The following is a 22109-nucleotide window of genomic DNA, read 5'->3' on the forward strand; positions in this document are numbered from 1 at the left end:
TAAGCTTGAAAGTCAATGCTGGATTGATCTTCTCTTACACGAGGCAGCTAACATTGCTAATATTAATTAGACTCCCTGGAAAGGGTGCCTTGACCCTCAGGTTCCTCACACTTTACTTGTGGGGCCGTTAAATTTGTTTCCCTCATTCATTTAGGCATCTTCTAGACAACAGCATATGGGATTTCATTTTTAAAAGTCTGCATTTGATTGTGGATATCTTTATTCAGTACTGTAAGTTGGTTGACCAGTATTTATCTACCAGATTCATGATCTACTGGACACAGTCAAGAAAGGTCATTGTGCAAAGAACCTACGCTTTTAATAATAGTAACGGCTAGCTGGCACACTGCGGATTTAGGATGTGTCCGTCACTGTGCTGATCACTTAATCTTCACAGTCAACTTAATTGGGAGTTATTATCTCCAGTCTGCAGATAAGGTAACTGGGTTAGTAGCTTGCCCAAGGTCATACAACCAGTAAGTGGTAGGACTGTGACTCAATTCATACCATTTTAACTTCAGACTCTATGCTCTTCACCAATTATACTTTACTGCTTACCACCAATGTCATTGTGAGACTTGTAAAATTGCTTTCATCAATGTGAGCTCTATACAAAAGCATAGTTGCAAAATTAAGATAAACTATAAAGCATAAGAATTCAGTGAGCACTCTAATAACTGTCCACCCAGATTTCATGATTATCACGAATTTGACGTCTTCTCTGTGGGGCCCTTCCCCATCACATCACCTTTCTTCCCACCTTAGCAGTAGCCGCTGGGACGTCCCTGGTAATCCAGTGCTTCCAAGGCAGTGGGCAGGGGTTCAATCCCTGGTCAGGGAGCTAGGATCCCCCATGCTGCATGATGCAGGCAAAAAAAAAAAGCAAGTAGTAGCCACTAAAGAAGAGTGATGTTTGAAAACATTTTTAACGAAAGTGCACAGAGATAAATCCCCAGTCAGATATTTATTTTGTTTTCCCTCCTTTTTCTCGTCTCTCCTCGTGGCTCAGTCATCTCTTACTTCTTCCTCCTTGTTCTCACCATTGTGGGCTTGAAGAGGAACTGAGTCAGATCTGTACAAAGAGGTTAGGGAGCGTGTCCTCTGCTGTGTTGTGCAGGCTGGAGGGCCAGGACTAGTGTAGGGGATTTTGAGGTGGGGTGATGGTTTCTTTGGTGCTCTCGAAGGATGCATCCTCTCCCAGGCAAGGCATGCTCTGGAGGGACGGTAACAAACAGGCCATCTGAGAGGCTGATTTCATGTAACTGGGCAGTCACCTCTCTAAAAATCTTGTCAGGTTATATGTCACAAATATTAGCCCTACAGACATGTGGTTCCTTAATAGCGTGACTCTTAAAATAGCAATACGTTTTTGGTAACTAATGTGAGGGCACTTCATAACACAGTCGAGAGCCATTGAGTGGGACATGTTAAGATAATATAACCTTGTTGTCCCTTAATGCTTTCATGCTATCTTTCAGCAAGTAGTAATAATACCTGGTACAGCGTGTGAAAATCAAAATGGGCTCGGGTGTGGTGGGAATAATTCTTTCATCACTTGGAAAATACATTCTAATATAATTAACTACTTGAAAAAAATAAGCAAGGGAGATTTTTGTTTTTTTGTTTGCAAATCATACTCTATTGCATGAAATCTTTCTCCAAGGTCATACAATTCTGTAGAAGGTGGCAGTTTAATGCACTCTTAGATATTAAGAGCATAGACCTAGGTTACTTTTACATTACTCTCATGGCATTACAGAAATATGTAATGAATTTAAAAGATTAAAAAAAATCGCATCTAGCTAAACATAAAAGTGCTTATAAAGGCATATACGTATCTGTAGATAGTCATTGCCACATACACATTTATATGTGTATGTCTTGTATTAATATTTTTCTGGGGTTTGCATGTGTTTGTATGTATAGATACAGTATGCATTGTTTACAGACCTAATGTAACAATGTAGGAGACCTTTTTATGAACCAACTCTATGATTTGGAGCTTTATCAAATGTGATTTTTCAAAGGTCATGATTTTGGCCTGTAATAAAAAACAGTATAGGATTGAGGTTAAGGTGCAAGGGTCTGTGTATCTTCTTGCTGTCATCTTTTTGCTTAGAGAATATCTCCGTTCAAAGATACCAATGTGCCTACTAATAGGCTTCAAGTATGAAAAAAAAGAGCTACATATAACACTTTGTTGTAGTTTTGTACATTGTCTCAAAAACATGCTGTAAAAATATGGAAACTAGAAAAATCTTGGCAAATGTAGACTTAGAGTGTAGCTGCTTTAAAAGCTGCATTTGAGGATTCTAAGTACTGTTCTGTGACAGCTATTACTATAGGAATTGGCACAGCTAAGAAAATTTACAGTTTAATACTTTAGAGCAAATAATTGCTTAGGATGCTTTAAATAGCACAGGAAATGTGTAGAGTGTTTACTTGACATTTGTTATATTGAACACTAATTCTGAAACAGATTCTTTGACCACAGAGAATGCCAGTGTAGGTGGGGTGGGGGTAGACAAGAGAAAGAGACAGACAGAAAACAGCCAGCATGATTAGATAAAAATTAAATGGCAAATGAGCTTTTTCATGATAGAGCGATACCAGAAAAAAAAAAAAAAGCCCATTTGTTCAGTCAAGTTGTCTTTGAGTGTGGTAGCAGAAAGCAAAGTAAAACAGACTCCCTGGGGTTAGGTTTCTCCTTGTTTTAAGGTCCTGAGTTCTGCTCAAGGCTCTCTTCAAAACTTTCCAGCCCTTGGCTAAGCTCTGGTTTAATTTTTAAGGTCCTGAAAGCAAGAGGAATGACCTCCCTTTTCATAAAACAGAAAGAAAAAAAAAAATCCCTCTTGTTATCTGTTTAATCTGCACACGCTTGTGAATTTTTTTTTTTTTATGACAGCTCTGGCGCCCTCATTTCTTGATACAGCTTAGTTCTCGTGATGTTTCCCCCCTAAATGCGTCTTGCACTCCCAGAGCCTACTTTTCCACCCTTGCCAGACACTGCTCATGCAGTCTCATCCTAGGACATGGTCTCCTATGATTGAGTGCTGCCTTAAATGCAGAGGGTTTCTTTTTGCAGCAACTGCTTACCCTGTACTGTGATTCAGCTGTATTTAATAGGAAGAAAATATACTAAACCCACTCCCATTCTTGTATCTTTGAGTCAGTTACACAGTATCTTAAAGGAAGTTTTAAATGCACGTGTTAAAAACAAATTGGCATGTGTGATAGGTCCAAGAATGTGAAACTGTGCAATGTTAATGAAATTTGCTAGCTTGTCAACATGAGCTGCTTTAAAATACCAAAGGGAATTTTGAAAACAACAATCAAGAGTCAAAACTTCACCATGCAGTATGGCCCAGCACCCAGAAACTTCACGGTGGAGAGGATGTTCAGTTCAGTCGCTCAGTCATGTCTGACTCTTTGCGACTCCATGGACTGCAGCACGCCAGGCTTCCCTGTCCATCACCAGCTCCCAGAGCCTGCTCAAACTCATGTCCATCATCCTCTGTCATCCCCTCTCCTCCTGCCTTCAATCTTCCCCAGCATCAGGGTCTTTCCCAGTGAGTCAATTCTTCAAATCAGGTGACCAAAGTATTGGAGTTTCAGCTTCAGCATCAGTTCTTCCAATGAAGATTCAGGACTGATTTCCTTTAGGATAGACTGGTTGGATCTCCTTGTAGTCCAAGGGTTTCTCAATAGTCTTCTCCAACACCACAGTTCCAAAGCATCAATTCTTCAGTGCTCAGATTTCTCTATGGTCCAGCTGTCACATCCATACATGACCACTGGAAAAACCATAGCTTTGACTGATGGACCTTTTTCGGCAAAGTAGTCTCTGCTTTTTAATATGCTGTCTAGATTTGTCATAGCTTTTCTTCCAAGGAGCAAGCGTCTTTTAATTTCATGGCTGCAGTCACCATCTGCAGTGATTTTGGAACTCAAGAAAATAAAGTCTGTCACTGTTTCCATTGCTTTGCCATCTATTTGCCATGAAGTGATGGGACCGGATGCCATGATCTTCGATTTTTGAATTCTGAGTTTTAAGCCAGCTTTTTCACTCTCCTCTTTCACTTTCATCAAGAGGCTCTTTAGTTCCTCTTCGCTTTCTGTATTTATGGAGAGGCTGTATTTATGGCTTTTCCACCGACTGGAGAGTTGACCTTGAATAAATCATGTTTAACTTCTCTATGCTTCAATTAGCTTTTGAAAGATATGTGTGGTTGTATATAGCCAGTGGGAAGGCCATAACCCAAGTTCACGACAAAAGGAGAACTTGAAGGAAAATTTTATTAGAAAAGAGCAGTGGACTTGAATGCAAGCCTTATGTAGCGTACGATTAATAAGGCTTGGTACACATGGCTCCTAAGAATGATAGAGGGTTTTCTTCTAATACTCTTCTTGTATTTTGTAGACTTAAAAATCATACATTTATTGATGTTTAAAGAGCTATTGTAATTTTTATTATGATGAACATTAAAAAAGCTTTTTTATTGGCATATAGTTGCTTTACAATGTTTTGTTAGTTTTTCCTGTGCAGCCAAGCCAATCAGCTATGTTGTTGTTAGTGTTTAGTCACTAAGTCGTGTCCGACTCTTTGCAACCCCATGGACTGTAGCCCACCAGGCTCCTCTGTCCATGGGATTTCCCAAGCAAGAATACTGGAGTGGGTTGCCATTTCCTTCTCCAGTGGATCCTCCTGACCCAGGGATCGAACCCACATTTCCTGCATTGGCAGGTGGGTTCTTTACCTCTGAGCCACTTGGGAAGCCCCAGATTAGCTATATGTATACAAATAACCCCACTTTTGGATTTCCTTTCCACTTAGGTGGACACGGAGCATGGAGCATGGCTCCCTGCACTGTTGAGTAAGCTCTCATTGGTTATCTATTATACATAGTATCAATAGTGTATGTATGTCTATATTTTGTGTTCTGCTTTTTAACTCCAGGAAGCTTGTATTCATATTTTTGTCCCCTATAAGTTCCACCTTATATAAAGGTTTTTTTTTTTTTTTTTTCTTTAAGATTGTTAATTTAAATTGTGATTGTGCAGTAAGAGATTTTGTTTACTATACAAAGACATTTAATTTTATTTTAAAAAAGATACTTGAAGTTATTATTTATTTTGAAAAGTTTATTTCTTTTTTAGTCTGTTGCTGCCCCTGCATTGATGATTTCAGTGGTTTTTCATTCATTTGGGGAGTCAGGAAGAAGAGTATTCAACATTTAATATGCCAGAAGCCCTAGTAAGCACAAAAACACTGAAGTGCCCATGTGATTTACGGTCAGTGGGTCTGTTTCCCCTTTCTATTGTGTCAAGAACTGGTTGGAAGGACCAGAATTCATAGGAGAAAGTAAAATAGGACTGTGGGGGTTAATAAGCAAAGGAGAGCTTTTTAGTTTGTGGTACCCAGAGCTGCACATCAATGCAGGAGGTTGTATTGTTGGTTTAGTCACTCAGTCATGTCCGACTCTTTGTGACCCCATGGACTGCAGCACGCCAGACTTCCCTGTCCTTCACTATCTTCCGGAGTTTGCTCAAACTCACATCCATTGAGTCAGTGATGCCATCCAACCATCTCACCCTCTGTCACCTTCCTCCTGCCCTCAGTTTTTCCCAGACTCAGGGTCTTTTCAAAGGAGATCAAACCAATCAATCCTAAAGGAAATCAACTTTGACTATTCATTGGAAGGTCAAGCTGAAGCTCCAATACTTTGGCCACCTGATATGAAGAGCCAACTCATTGGAAAAGACCCTGACTCTTTGGAAAAGGAGTTTGTGAGGTCTTTGTAAACCAAATGTGGACAGGTCCCCCTAACCCACATCTCCCTGGCTAATCTCTTGCAGTTATGGCCTCATTTAAGTTGCATTGTTGTGAAAAGGACAGAGGGCTGAGATGCTACAGTCTCAGGTGGAATTCTGGAGTGTGTAAATATAAGTCTCCAGCTCCGAGTTTAGAGAAAACGTTTAAAAGAAAGTCAGAGGAAAAAACTTACAGATTAAACTCCATATCCATGACTCACTTTCTCTTTGCTCTCTCCTCCCAGCTGTTACTCATTTTACCGCGAACCCCACAGGAAGGCTTCTTGTGATGTTTTCCCTTTGACTGCTTTGCCAAAAATATAAATATACACCTTGGAAGAAAAAGGGTGAGAGAGAGAAAAGACACAGGTCACAGTTTTTTAATCCTGGTTCTGCCGACAACAAACTCTATGACCAGATACTCTGTACAGCAAGAGAGGATGTTATAAAATTTGTTCTCAGGCAGCCATCTCTCTGTAGAAGGGCTTGTCTCAGATGTCCACCGTGTCTGGATTGCTGAGGTCCCTTTTGGATAGCTCTCCTGGGCTTTTGGAAGTAGCCCTGCAGGTGTGACTGCAGCCTGGAGATTCCTTAGCAATGAGGACGGAATTATCAAGAGAACGGGCAGGAATGAAGCCTGTGCGGTGGGCAGGGGGTGCCAAGCTGTTCTGAAACTGCAACTTAAACTTGGCCAGTTATGCCCATGTATTCTGTTACTGTTGGATATCCCAGAATTTTGAAATCTCCTGTGATTTAAACACCAGCCCTGACATATACTACCTTGGCCAAGTCACTTAAGGCCTCAGTTTCTTCATCCGAAAAGTGAAAAGTGGAGATTATAATCAGCATGAGGATTAAATGAATGAGGATATGTATGACACCTAGAAGGGCTTCGCTGGTGGCTCAGATGGTAAAGAATCTGCCTGCAATGCAGGAGACCAGGGTTCGATCCCTGGGTCAGAAGACCCCCTGGAGAGAGAAACAGCAACCCGCTCCAGTATTCTTGCCTGGAAAATCCCGTGGACGGAGGAACCTGGCCGGCTACAGTTGGCCAAGGAGTCGGACAGGACTGAACGGCTAACACTTTCACTTTACATTTTTTTTCATGACACCTAGAAGAGCCCTTGGTACCTAGTAAATGCTGTTTATGACTTAGTTACTTTTTATCACGATAATGTTCTCCTTTCAGATTTTCTAATTTATTTGTGTAGTATTTGTGTGTGTTTAGGGCAGAGTACAGTCCATGGGGTTGCAAAGAGTCAGATACGGCTGAGTGACTGAGCCTGCATGCAAGCATGCCGGGTCCGTGGGAGGCAGTGGCGAAGTGGTTGCTGACAGAGAGACCAAGGGTGGTGGTTGTTGTTCAGGCGCTCAGTCGTGTCCACCTCTTTCGCGACCTCATGGACTGTAACCTGCCAGGCTCCTCTGTCAATGGGATTCTCCAGGCAAGAATACAGGACTGGGTTGCCTTTTCCTTCTCTAGAGGATCTTCCTGACTCAGGGCTGGAGCCTGCATTTACAAGAGGATTCTTTACCACTGAGCCACCTGGAAATCCCCATTGTTCTCCTTTGGGGTTTTCTAATTTATTTCTATCTTGTTTAGGGCAGACTCCTAGGCGTGTGGGAGGAGGTGGTGGTGGTGGGGTTGGTGAGAGGGGCACTGAGAGTGGTAGACTGTGGACATAATCCGGTGTCCACCCCAGGCGTCAGCCTTTGCCTGTACATATCATGTTTATTTCTCACCACCAGGCTTTGCTCAGATTCTTCCCTCACTCTCTGCCTTCACCCCCACCTTCTGCCCCACCCTGAATGTCTAGCAGGAGCCTCCCTTTCTCCAGGACGGAATGCCTTCCCCAGCTATTTCTGCTCAAACCAGTCTCCTTCCCCACTTCCCTCAATTCCTGTGTACTTGTCTGCACAGCTCGTTTTGTCATGTCATTATTGCTTCATTCTGTTACTTACAAGTCTTGCTTCCTAGTCAGCCTCCATGTGACTGGAGGCTCTGACCACCGCTCAGCGTCCCGGGCAGTGAGGCAGAAAGAGCAAGGATCAGGGAGGAAAGAGACCTGCTTTGCTCTCGCTAATCAACTCAGCATGCTCAAGGCATTTGATCTCTCTAACCCTCAGAGCATCGCAGGTAAAAGGAGGGTCTGGACTAAGTTCTCTCTAAATTTTCCCCTGCAGCTTCATCGTTTAAGGGTAGTACACATGTGCATACAAATGTGAGGAAAGAGTGAACGAGTGTCCACGTTCCCATTTGCTCAGGATAGCTTTAGTTATGTTTGTGCCCAGTAGCATCTCTGCTTGGTGAATGGAGGAAACAGGCTAGATGATGGTTTCACTTTCATTGGATAGAAATTTTGTTCATTTTGATCCTTTCGTGGTCTGAATTCGTGTCCACATCTGAGTTTATATTAGTAATTTGCCAATGATAAAAGATTTTCTGTGAAAAAGTAGTACAAATTATATCACAGACAAAATAGCACATTAGAAAGGAAGAGAGTATACAAGAAAGCACTTTAGAAGTCCCTATTTTCATGTATCTATTTTATGTATTATATATATATTATCTATTTTAGTTTATATATACAAGCTCTTAGCATATTCCCTTAGTAATTTATTGCTCATTTTGAGGTTTTTCTCTAAGTACTTGAGAAATTTAAAACTATATCTTCTTTTTAATTGAAGTGTAGTTGATGTACTATATTATATAAATTACAGCTGTACAATATAGTGATTTCATAATTTATAAGGGTTGTGCTTATTTATAATTATTTTAAAGTATTGGCTGTATTTCTTGTTTTGTACAATATATCCATGTAGCTTGTTTTACACATAGTAGTTTGAACCTCTTAATTCTTTACTCCTATATTGCCCCTCTCCGCTTCCTTCTCCCCACTGATAACCACTAGTTTGTTTCCTCTGTGAGTTTGCTTCTTTGAAAACTATATCTCTTTTTAAAAGTTTGTAATTTGGGCTTATTTTTTATTCATATTAGGCATCTCACATGCATGCGAAGTCACTTACATTGTGTCCGACTCTGCGACCCTATGGACTGTAGCCCACCAGGCTCCTCTGTCCATGGGATTCTCCAGGCAAAGAATACTGAAGTGGGTTGCCATTTCCTTCTCCATTTAGGTGTCTTATCTGAACCCAATTTGCTGAGTATGTTTTATTGTTTTTGCTATGTTAGGAGAATTGATACATTTATAGTGGCTGAAATTTTCAGCATCAGGTCTCAATAATTTGGAATTATTTATGCATTTCATTTATTCCTCTTTCCTAATATCTACATCTGGATCCAAAATTGATTGCCCCTTGATCATATTTAAGGCATCTATTTACTTTATGCTTTTACTAATATTTGAAAATTTTAAGCAATTATGAAAGGTTTTGAACTTACTGATCTTAATTTACTAGGGAAAGAGAGAGGGAGGGAGAGAGAGAGAATAGAATTTGGCCGTTTGTTTATGGCTGTAACCATCTTTGTATATGAGAGAAATGACTTCATGATTGAGGAGACTTTATGGTAACAAACCATGACTTTTTCGAACACGTTACTCTCTGGGAAAAAAAAAAAAACTTTTGAAATATTATTTGTCATACAGGTTCAGACCAAGGAGGGTGTAAGTTGACTGTCTAATTAGGCTCCATATGGCTTTAACTCTTCAGAGAGCCACCTGAAATAGGACCCTGTTAAGAAATTATTTTGTGTCGTACATAATCATGTTCAAGAGGTCTTTGTAATTTGCATTGAAAAATGATAATTGGCATCATCCTCACAGATGAGATCTGTGACCTTAGATGTTTTCTGATTCAGTTTAACAGTGACACTAAGATTTATATTAAAATTTCTTTCACATTACTAGGAACATCCCCCCCCCAACACACACACACACACACACACACACACACACACACACACACACACTTCAAACCTTTTATAGTTCACTGAGCGTAAGAGTAAGAAGCTCCTTCCTAGTATTTTCGTCTGAATCCAGTGATTGGCTTCCATGTTACAACCAAAAGGAAAGTGTCTCTGGGTATTGTGGGGAAGGAGAGCTTGCAGGACATGGGGTCACCAGGGTAGAGAAACGTCAGCTGCTTTTATTTAGCAAATATCAATATTTACCAATCATTTCTACCCCTGTGCTCCTTGTATACCGGGATCTGAATTGATCAGAAAGGTCTGAATGTATGGAGTCTTTCCTCGTAGAAATGCTTAAGCTTCACTTGGCTGCTTTTACCTCTTTTTTAAGAAGCAGTTCAGAAAAATGCTGGCAAGTGTGTAGTCCATTTGTATGAAGATAGCTTTCTCTCTTATCTGGGCAAAGTTTTGTTGGAGGAGAAAAGGTGGGAGTAGGTAGTAGAATCGGAATCCTGGGTGCAAGTGATAATTGACCTCACTGACTAAGAGGGAGGAGGGAAAAATAGTTTGCAAGTCCTTTTCACAGGATATTTCAAGCAAGATGTTTTTTTGAATTTGGTTTCTGAGTTGAAAACCGGACCGGGCTGTTTTTGTGTTTCATCCGAACAAATTTACAATGAATCGAAGGGTAGGGTGTTTCTTAAGCCTGAGATCTTTAGGCAGCGAATCATTTCCATGTTGTTGAGATATTTTCCAGCCTTTATTGCTGTGTGTAGCTCATGCTTTTCTCTGGCTGTTTTGACTCCTTGAGAAACTCGCAATAACAAATTAACAATCACACTCCACTGGAATGAAAACACTCGGTAGTGGAGTAATAAATAGCAGTTCTGGAAACCTGAGTAAACAGAAAACTCCACTCTCCTGCTTAAGAAGGCTCTAGAGAAGGAATCTAACATTCAGCAGATACAGGCAAGATACACCGTGTAAAGCAAAAAGGCATGAATGTACTTTCATTTTAATTGTCCAAGGGACTGTGGGTTGAAAACTGTAGAGCCACTTTAATTCTTTAAGAACTTACTAAGTAAGTTATTTTCCAGTCTTCTCACCTTCATTCCCTCAAATGGACCGTAAAGGATCAGCAGGTTTGACTTGTTAAAATGGGTTGTATTTGTTTGGGAGCCCCACGGGGGCCTGGGGCTTCTTCTCTTCCTGTCTTTCTCTGGTGAAACTCGGAATAGCCCGGGGCCTTGACCTTGGTGGGAAAGACGTGAATCAGCACAGCCCTGAGATGGAATGCTGCCCAGGTCCTGCTTGTCTGTGTGCCCCCTTGGTCGCCCACTGAGTGTCCCACTGGAATTTTCAATCACAACGAGATTATAAATAGCTCCTGACGGTATGTCCATCCACTCTATTCAGAGAGTTGCTCACTCTGGTGGTGGTAGATGGAGCAGACGTATAATCTCCTAGGGATCATTACCGACTGGTGTTCTTGACTCTCCCTAGTCAATAGAGACTGATAAGAGGCCAGATGAGAAATTCAGGTGAGACTTTATTGGGGCTCCTGCTGCAGCGGGAAGGAGCCAAAACAAGGAACAGGTTCCCTTGCTTGCTCACTCGGGGGTGGGGCGAGCTGGTTCCATATATGGGGTGAGGTTCGGGGTGGGTTCAGGGGTCTGGCCAGAAGGGTGGCTTAGGTGGTCTGCCTACCCCCTCAGTGATGCTCTGTGCATGGGGCATGCGTCGTACCTGGCTGTCATTCCCAGTAGCCTGTTTTTGTTCCCAGCTCCTCAGAAGTGGCAGTTGGGTTTTTGGTCTTTTAGTATCTTGCTGTCCATACGTTGCCTTAACTGCACATGCGCCCAGCTATGTTTAGTCCCATATTATTCCTTTGTATTTTGTTGCTCAAGGAGATGTCTGTCCAGATGTCTGTCTAGGTGCAAGTGCTACCGCAAAGGGTCCCAGATCCCAGCCTGTCTCAGGATGAACACTTGACTTGGTTAGAGGCCATTACCATGGGAGATATTACAGCTCCTTCATGACCATACATGCCTGGAGGAGAACTTTGGTGCACACAGAATCTGAATGCCGGGGGACTTTTTGGATTTCCCATTAATCAAAAAGACACCTTAAATAAGCTGCTGAGATTTCATGAATTTTCTCTAGATTCCTATTGAGGAATTGGGGCTGTTTTGTTTTTTTTGCCCCATATTTAGCCTGTCCAGTTGAAAAAAGGAATGCCATCCACTTTGTGCTTAGGACAATGAAGTTCTTCCCACACCTGGCGGGGAGAGCCCATTTGGTTAACTTTCCAGTCTGAAGCGTGTGAGTCAGACAGAAGCAAAGATTTAAATGTTATTAACATGAGAAAAATCTTTTGAACGTGAAGTCATCATGGTTGAGGTTACTTTGAACATTCCTCACAGTCTCTTTTATGATTTGTACCAGAATCAACATGCATTTGTTTTATGCTAAAAAACACCATGGAGTAAAAATGGACATGAGTTTGAAAGCCAGAAGCTTTCATATTATAGAAATGTTATACTCTGATAAATATTCCGTGAAGCTCCTTGGCTCATGGGCTGTTTTTTTTTTTTTTTTTCTTTAATGGCTTTTGGGTTCAGGAATTTTGAAAGTCAGATTCTTTGTAATTTAAATTTCCTTCTAAGCAAGGAAGTACAGTATATTATTAATTTTTAAAAAATATATACTTAGAAGTTCAAGTTATGTAATTATCTTAATGCTCCAGAGCCTCTTTTCTGACTAAACATTGGAATTTATGCTGTTGAATGCAGGGAATTTGTCCAGAAAAGCTTAAGGAAATTTAGCCTACACAGGGAAATTTGCTAGATTTATAAATAAAAGGTTTAACTAAAGGGATGATACATAACAGAATTTTATCTTATCTATAAAAGATTGCTTTTGAGTTTTGTCTCTTAACCCTTTTTTAGGATTAAGTAATAGGTGAAGCCTGTTTTTTTGGTAGTTGATTTATAGTAATAGGTTTTGTGCAATCTGACCATGGGTAATTGAACTCATTTTAAGTGCATAAGGATAGACTACCTTTTAAAGGATCTCAAAAAGGCTTTTTTTTTTTTTAAGTGAAAATGTCCCCAGAATTGGCCTGCCTGAGACCTTAAAGTATGAAAGAAACGTAATATAGTATGTTAGTCTGTCTCTTGAAGGAATGACCTCTTCTATTGGAAAATAACCTTAAAGAATTCATAGTTTAGAATTTTTAGTTGAAATAATTTATAAATCATGGGGTTGGCTTTTAATCCTTAGTAGAATTCTTCTTGATTTCTAAGAAGCCTGCATAAATGTTTATATGAACATAACCCTAAGTATTTAAAATGTAGCATACCAACCTTGCTTAAAGACAACTTTATGCATGACAGTGCACATTCAAAGTTCTTGGATAAAAATGCTTTGTACCTTTTTTGGAAGAAAAATCTTAGTTTATTTTTCCCTTTTAATTCCTACCATAACAGAACTTTTGAACAGAGTGGGAAACTAGTATTGTTACTCACAGTTCCCACTAGTGTTGTTACTCATGCTTATAGTATTGTTATTCACACTTACTACCAGTATTGTTACTTACACTTAGCACTAGTATTGTTACCCACATTTACTACTTGTATTGTTACCCACAGAGTGGTGAAGCAACACTATATGTTCAACTTTAGCAAGTTAGATGCATTAACTTACTCATTTAAAGAACTTGAATGACAAAGCCTTAATTTTTATTATAGAAAATATTAATAGTAGAGCTTAGTTAGCAAAGCTTGTATAGGGTCAGATTTGGTTACTATGATGACTCAGTTCAGTTCAGTCGCTCAGTTGTGTCCGACTCTTTGCCACCCCATGGACTGCAGGACGCCAGGCCTCCCTGTCCATCACCAACTCACGGAGTTTACTCAAACTCACGTCCATTGAGTCGGTGATGCCATCCAACCATCTCATCCTCTGTTGTCCCCTTCTCCTCCCACCTTCAATCTTTCTCAGCATCAGGGTCTTTTCAAATGAGTCAGTTCTTCGCATCAGGTGGCCAAAGTATTGGAGTTTCAGCTTCAGCCTCAGTCCTTCCAATGAATATTCAGGACTTTATAATTTGACATATTTTCTCTGTATAATCTAATTTTTTTCCCTGTTGTTTTGGATTTAAAATTTTTTTTATATACTGTGGTTTCAGCACTCGCGTACACCAAGGGGAGAGCAGGGGAGAGAAAGAGGTGAGTGATCAAGTGAGGAGGCTGGGTGAGGTGCTGTGGGCTGACAGTAAAGTAGGATGATTGGGGAGTTTGCACTTTTGGTCCTTGGACTTTCTCAGAATGCCCCATGACTCCCCAATAACTGTATTTGCATGACATTATATGAATGTGTGTTTTTCTGGTGCAAGGGTTATGGCTTTCACTAGATTCTCAATGAATTCTCTGTCCCTCCAGAGTTTTATAAGAACCACTCAAGTAGAGTTGAAAGGTCTGGACAGCTTCAAGGATAAGATACTAAGTCTGAGTTACAGAAAGCAAGCTGTGGGCTACCTTTTTTTAGATGATTAAAAATGGCCATGGCAGCCAAAAGTTTCTTTCATGTCTGTGAGTTGATTTCTGTTTTTTAAGTAAGTTCATTTGTATTTCTTTTTTTTAAGATTCCACATATAATTGATAGCATATGAAAAAAAATTATGGTTACCAAAGGTGGGGGTGGGGGGGGATAAATTAGGAGTTTGGGATTAACAGATATACACTCCTATATATAAAATACATGAACAACAAGGACCTGCTGTATAACACAGGGGACTATATTCAGAATCTTGTAATAACCTATAATGGAAAATAATCTGAAAAAAAGACTATACATATGTGTGTATAACTGGGAGCTTCCCAGGTGGCTCAATGGGTAAAAGAATCCACCTGCAGTGCAGGAGATGTAAGAGACGTGGGTTCCATCCCTGGGTCAGGAAGATCCCCTGGAGGAGGGCATGGCGACCCACTCCAGTATTCTTGCCTGGAGAATCCCATGGACAGAGGGGCCTGGGGGGCTACAGTCCATGGAGTCGTAAAGCGTCAGACAGGAGTAAACCGACTGAACACACACGCATGAAGTGTATAGCTGAATCACTTTGCTGTACATCTGAAACTCACATAACATTGTAAATCAACTGTGCTTCAATAAAAACCAAAAACCTATCGTGACATGGCTGCATAGGAACTACCTTAAGCTGGTATTGCACAGACCCCTGGTATGTATTCAAAACAGCGTGTTTATTTTGAAATAAGTAAAATGAATAAATAAATAAATAACATCTCGTGGTTTGTCCCGTCCTTATTTTGAGATGACTAAATGCTATAACCTTGTTCGTGGTAGCTCTGATTTTTTTTTTTTTTCCCTATGTTAGAAATTGCTCAGCAGGAGACAAATGAAGTTCCCATGCGAACTGTGCGGGTGATTGAGTGAAGAGGGTAATCAATGTCTTTGGAGATCCATCTTCTTTTTCACGTTTGTGTTAAGAAGTATGCAGAGCAGAAAGCCTTGAACAGTTTGGAAATGGCGAGCCGGTTACATTGGAGTGTTGAGCACACATTGCAACCTCCCTCCCCCCCCACCCCCTCCCCGCTTTTACATATGCACATTTTGCCACTTGCAAAGCTGTACGCTTGGATCTGCATTTGGTAAGGGCAGACATACCTTGTCTAGGTTCTGGCTGTGTCACCATGCTGACACAACATCTGGCCTGAACAATATCCAGAGAAATACTTTGTTGATTAAATGACCTCAATTGGTTCTCAGGGGCGTCCTGTGGATTCAGACACAAGTTTCAGCATTCCATTCTCCAGGTTCAAAGAGGGCAATTATTTACCTAGGGTCACATGGCCAGTAGCTAAAGGATCTAGATCTCTCCTTTACACTGTGCTTTATCTTAACTCCAGTAATAAAAGTGGGAAAGCCACACTTTGATCAACTGCGTTTTGATATAATGGATGAGGGGTTGTAACTCTCGGAGACTTCAGAAATCATAGTGGCCTGTTGGACGTGTAACAGAGAGAAAATCTTAAGTGAGTATCTCTTGATGGTGCTGTCAAGTCAGGTTTTTATAATTTAGCAGAAGAAAAGAAAACTATTCCTTCTTACGCACCTGGATATTCAGGTGCCAGGCAGAGTGTGTGCACTGGCTATATAACTGAACAAATGCAGGGTGAGCCCCTGCCCTCAGAGTGCTTACCTTTTTGTAGAGGAGGCAGACTGCTTGTACCTCTGTAAGTGTGCTGTGTATTTCAGACAAAAATCAGAGCAGGGTGCATTAGGGGAGAAAGAGTGATGGTGGCAGACAGAGGGCGATTTTATTTGGGGAAGTCAGGGAAATCCTTCCGTAGCATGTGACACTCATGCGGAGACCTCAGTGAAGTGTAGGAATGCTGCGGGGGTGACATCATCAGAAGAGCTTTGCAGATGGAGAGAATGGCCAGGCAAAGGCCCTGAAATCAGGAAGAAGCTTTCACTCTGCAGTGAGAGGCAAGAGGACTTGCATTTTATTCTACCTGTGATAGGAGACTGAATTTGTTTCCCAGGGCTGTCCTAACAAAGGACCACAAACTTGGTGGCTTGAAACAACAGGAGTTTGTTCTCTCACAATTCTGGAGGACAGAAGTCTGAAGCCAAGCTGTCACCCTCCCTCCCTCCCTCTAAAGTTACCAGGGGAGAATCTTTCCTTGCCTCTTGTAGCTTCCGGTAGCTCCAGGCATTCCTTGGCTCATGGCAGTATCACTCCAGTCTCTGCCACTGTGTTCACACGGCCTTCTCCTTTGTGTCTGTGTCTTATCCTCTTCTGTCTCTTTTAAGGACACTGGTTATTGGATTTAGGGCCCACCCAGCTAATTCAGGGTGATCTCCTCTTGAGATCTTTTTAACTTAAGTACACTTGCAGAAACCCTTTTTCCATAGAAGCTCATAGTCACAGGTTCTGGATGTGAACACATCATTTTGGGGCCTGCTGTTCGACTCATCACGGGAACCATGGAGGGCATTTAAGCAGGGGGAGTGGTGGTGTTGGTGGTGTCTCATAGAGACGGCTCGGATCCTGTGGGAGAGCGGTTGTAGGTGAACGAAGACTCAACCAGGAGAAGCTGTTGCCGTGGTCCAGATGAGTTAGGGGAGCGGGGGAGATGGAGAGTGATGGGCGGATTCGGTTCTGCATCACAGCGGGGCAGAGGGGGCTTGTTGGATGGATTGGAAGTAGCGAGGAAAGAAAAGAGACAATCCAAGATGGCAGTGCCCTTCATGGAGAAGCGGGGAGTCGGGTTCAGGCAGGAAGCCAAGGCAGAACCATCCAGAGTTCTGTTCGGGGCACATGAACTGTTGAGAGGGGGAGATGCTGGGCGTTCATTAACTTACACTTGTGGATCTGCAGCCCAGCAGATCTATAAAGGTGAGCATTGTCAGCGCAGAGACGGGATCTTACTGAAGGACGCTCCTCTCCAGGAAGAGGGTTGTCATGGAGTGGAGACCATGATTCAGTCCATTGGCATGAAGATCACCAGACTGATGACCACCGGTTTCAATCTCTCAGCCCTGGCATTTATATCAATGTCTTCCCTGGTGGCTCAGATGGTAAAGAATCTGCCTGTAATTTGGGAGACCCGGGTTCAATCCCCGGGTTGGGAAGATCCCCTGGAGAAGGGAATGGCTACCCACTCCAGTATTCTTGCCTGGAGAATTCCGTGGGCAGAGGAGCCTGGCAGGCTATAGTCCATGGGGTTGCAAAGAGTCGGGCACGACTGAGCGGCTAACACCGAGGGAGGGAAGCAGGAGGGGAGTAAGCCATCAGGAGAACCTGGCTCAGTTATCCTTCTGTCACAAAGGCCGTTGTGTGGTTAATTTTTATTTCACTGCTATCTTTATTTTCCTTGAATTGTTTCATTCTAAGCTCGACAAGCCTGATTGGCAGATTCGCTGTCTGATTTTTTTCTAGTTTTAAATGATATGCTTTTTCTTCCAGCCATCTTCATCTATTAACCTACATTCATTTTTAATTTTAATGTTCCAATCAATAATTATTTCGCTTGACAGTTTTTGACAGTCTGCTGCTCCATTTAGCTGTTTAGCGTGAATTTTAAAGGTGATTTCTCAGTCTGCACAAGGGAAGTAAACTTGCTCTTTCATTCTCTGCTTTGGGGCGGCATAGGAAAATAGACATGTTTTGCTCTTTCCTAGGGAGTTTTTAATATAGAAGAACTTCATAGTTTTCCATGTAGGAAGATAGAGGACTATAGAACATTCACATTTTCTGTTATGTAGCATTTTGTTCCTGTCATTAATTCACTTGAAAGGCCGGATTTCTGTTAATTGGAATTGATATTGCGAGGTCAGCCCTTTGCCAAATATTTATTGAATACTCATTGTGTGCAAGGCACTATGTTAAATGTGATGAGAAATTAATACATGAGTTGGACATGACTGAGTGAATGCATGCACGTGCGTGTGCACGCGCACATACACACACACACACACACACACTCCAAGAAGTATAGTGGTCAGGGAAAGAAAGCAGTTTTCAAAATTATGATGAGTGGAAATGCTTAGAAAAATGACAGTTTATCTTGCTGAATATTATCTGCACCCAGGATAATCCTGCTTGGAAATTCCAAGTGAAAAGCCAGGAACCAAAGTGCACGGTCATCTTTTTGTCTACATTATCCACACACATACGTGAGCATGTTGTCATCAAGGGCAAACCTGGCCGAAGACTAAACAGAGCCGGGTCGGGGATGTTCCTTCCCCCTAGAAGCACAGTGTGAAAGTTCTTGGCGGTTTCAGATGGTGTCGGCTATAGCTGTTAGTTTACATTTTGATAATTTACTGGTGAGCGTATAATATTTAATTCCTAGTTGGACTGTGCCACCAAACACAGCATTGCCAACAGAACACACTGCAAATGAGGAAGTTAAGAGTTCTCCTCGGGGATGCGCTCACTCCGTCGGCTCTTCTGTGAGTAGGAGCGTGACCTGTGCGTTAGAAGTTCTGGAACAGAAGGTGGAAATCGGATCGTGTCGCAGTGGACAGGAAAGGAGGTGCTCCGCGCTCCTGCTCCTTTGCAGTGAGCTCCTCTGCTCTGCCTTTCCTCCTAGGTCTGGGGCCGCTTGGCCTCAGATATCCTGGCATGATTTAAGGAAGCAGGCCCTGACCTTCTGGAGCCCTCTCTTTCATTTCGCTCCAGGCTTATTACTAGGCAAAATTCAGTGTTGTATTTGTGTGGCTAAAACTCTTCCGACTTCAGGACTGAGCTTTTGTTTTTCAGCTGAGTAGGGCCAGCTGAGAGCTAGCATTTTCTGGCCATCGCTGACCCTTCACCACAATTGAGGTTTATGATTCACTCTGCCATGCAGCAGAAACTAACACAACATTGTAAGGTAACTACACTGCAATGAAGACAATATATTAGGGCAAAAAAAAAACCAAAAACCCCTTATATAAACTTCCTTGCACCTTATGGTGGCAGCCAAGCCAGTCACTCATTAGGACTATGAATACTTGGCTGTTGCTCTTTTCGACTTAGGTCTGGTTTTTAGATTGTTTACTCAGAGCTGCTGCTGACTTTCATTGTACACACGCGTAGGGAGGCAAACACAAACCCTGTTCTGCACCCGCCAGCGCTCTGGCTTCATTGTCCCCTAAGGACTTTGGGAATCAGTTGAAAGTAAGCAGAGCTGGAAATGGTGTGTCAGCCAGGCCGTTGGAGAGGGCTGGCTGGGTCTCCACCCGCTCGCCGCCCTCCACCCCGCAGCCCAGGGATGGCTTCAGGTCTGTGTCCAGGACTTGCCACACTGACTCAGAGAGCTAAGTAACGTCTGGGCCGGAGCGCGCGCGTTGATGCCGGCGTGGTAATTCACAGTGAGATGCGTCACTCGCGTATCCTCGGGCGCCGAGATCAGCGTATGTTCCGTGTCAAGCTACTCTGGAATGTAAATCACAAGTGGAAGCTCCTCTTGATTCACTTTGAGAAATTGCTTGCTTTCTCGATGCAGGTAGCAGTAAGCGTTACAGCACTCCCGTCTCCTTAAGAAATGTTTCATAGGGAGTTAGATAATTGCTTGGTAAGCCTGGAATCAGAACAGGGAAGAACTGTGGCTCTCTTTGTCTCAGGAGAAGGAAGTTTTTCTAGTGGGACCCACAATCATCTCACCAGGGTCGTCTAGAATAGTGAAGCCACTTTCTTCCCCACAACAGCCTTGACGCTGCTCACATTTGCTTTAGTGACTATACTCATCCCTGGATGAGCCAACCCTTTGGAAGACACAATCTTTTCTTAAATTTATGAATGTAATTCACAGGTACTGGCTGGAGCAGGGGGCTGTGGTGGTGGTCGTGGTGGGAAGTGGCACTTTGCTATCTTCATTGAATTTGTATGTGTATATTCTCATCCATTTAATCTAGTTCTTACTGTAAACCTCTGACTTGGCAATCTCTTTTTCCCATTTTCAAGTTCCTGGTGGGGAGTGGTGGTATATATATTATTATACTCCTCATTATACTCTTTATAAATAGACTCTTGGAAACTTGGTAATAAACACCCCTTGAATTATAAGTTCAGATCAAGCACTGGGAATTGCACAGCAACATGGAGACATTTGCCCAGAGCAAGGGTAGGCAGATTATGGCCTGCAGCCCATATCTGGCCTGCTGCCACTTTTTTATAAATAAAGTTTTATTGGAACAGGCCGTGTCCATTCATTTATCTAATGTCTATGGAGGCTTTCGCAGTATATAACTACAGAACTGAGATGAGTAGTTGAGAAAGGGACCGTAAACCAACACAAAGTCTGAGATATTTACTCTTGGGTGCGTTTCAGAAAATGCTTGCCAACCTTGGTCTGTAGAATTTGCAAGTCATAGAATTGCAACAAGTAAGAACTGGAAGCTTAGTCCCCCTCCTCCCACCGAAATTCAGTGAACAAATGGAGGATTAAAGAAGAATGAGCCTTGCGTAAAGGCCACAGAGCTGCTCAGAGAGAGAGCCGGCATCTGGACTCAGACTTTCCAGTTCCGAGTGTCAGTACTTGCCTTTTGCTTTTGGTGGTGGGACGTTGGGAGTTTTACAGTTTACAGATGATCAGCCGTTACGACACACAGAATAGAGCTGCTTTAGTGGCAAGAGCTATTTGCCAAACTGACTTCCGCCGGATAAAATTACCAACCAGGCTGATACTGATGGTCATTTGACAGCACCTACCAGAGGCAGAGAGTGGAGGGAAGGGCCAAGGACCCTGATGAGTAAATGCTATCCTTACCCTCTGAAAATGTGGATGAGAGAGAGAGTCAGATATGTGCACATCTTTTTATTTGCAGTGTGTTTAAATGCCATCATAGGGCCACAATCAAATAAAAGGAAAACCGTGTTCATTTGATCATGGGGGATAGAGGTGTTATCAGAGGTGGCTCCACAGAGTTGAAGATGTTTGAGCTGAAGAACCCCTCTCAAAAGAGGCTTGCGATGGATGTAGCTTGGGGGCCTCTAGGCACGAAATCCAATAGCGTAGGAATACTTGTCTACCACATCCAGAGGTAGGGCAGAGGGTATGTGGCGAAAAGGGGACAAGAAACACAGTTGGAAATGTAAATTGGGCCTAAATGGTGGAGTTCGTGGTATTTCATGATAAAGACTTTACTTTCTGGGGGTCTCTAACCTGTAGATTTTAGGACATGGGAGACCACAGTTTTTATGAAGGAGGACCTACCCATCCATATGGGCTTCCCAAGTGGCGCTAGTAGGTAAAGGCCCTGCCTGCCAGTGCAAGAGATGTAAGAGATGCGGGTTTGATCCCTGAATCAGGAAGATCCCCTGGAGAAGGGCATGACAACCCACTCCAGTATTCTTGCCTGGAGAATCCCATGGACAGAGGAGTCTGGTGGGCTACAGTCCATAGGATCTCACAGAGTGGGACACGGCTAAAGTGACTTAGCATGCACACACAAATCCGTATGCAGTGTAAGTCTCTTGTGTGGGTTTAGTAATTAATATCACTAACAGAAATGAGTGCTTTCTCCCAAATATTTGTAGCTGGTTGATACGATAATTCCTCAACCCCAAATCCATTTAAAGTGTTACTAAATTCATAGTATCTTTTTGGTCCCAGTGTATTTTTTTGATTAACAGATATTTAGAGCAAAATATCTGTTGCTCACAGTCGGCAAAATTTTGGATTAAAAAGTAATATTGGAAAGCACTGCTGTTGATGACAGATAGGCATGCAGTTTTTTGAGTTAACAAATGGGATTGGTTCTGGAGTCATGCTGCTCCAAATCTAATGAGCTGTGTGACTTGGACCAAGTTATTTAACCTCTCCAAACCTTAGAGTCCTTATCTCTAATAGTAACATGATAACATTTGCCTCTTTGTCATAAGATGTATGAAAAGCATTAGCATAGTGCTAATTTC

The 22109-nt window shown here is 42.2% G+C and overlaps 1 protein-coding gene across 9 annotated transcripts in view; it reads left to right on the forward strand.

Moving 5' to 3' along the window:
* The window catches only part of ATXN1 (ataxin 1), a 405775-nt gene that overhangs the window by 29663 nt on the left and 354003 nt on the right, over nt 1-22109 (forward strand). The gene's annotated exons all lie outside the window — the stretch shown is intronic.

Source organism: Dama dama, chromosome 7 (genome assembly GCF_033118175.1).
Source record: "Dama dama isolate Ldn47 chromosome 7, ASM3311817v1, whole genome shotgun sequence".
In the NCBI taxonomy this organism is placed as follows: domain Eukaryota; kingdom Metazoa; phylum Chordata; class Mammalia; order Artiodactyla; family Cervidae; genus Dama; species Dama dama.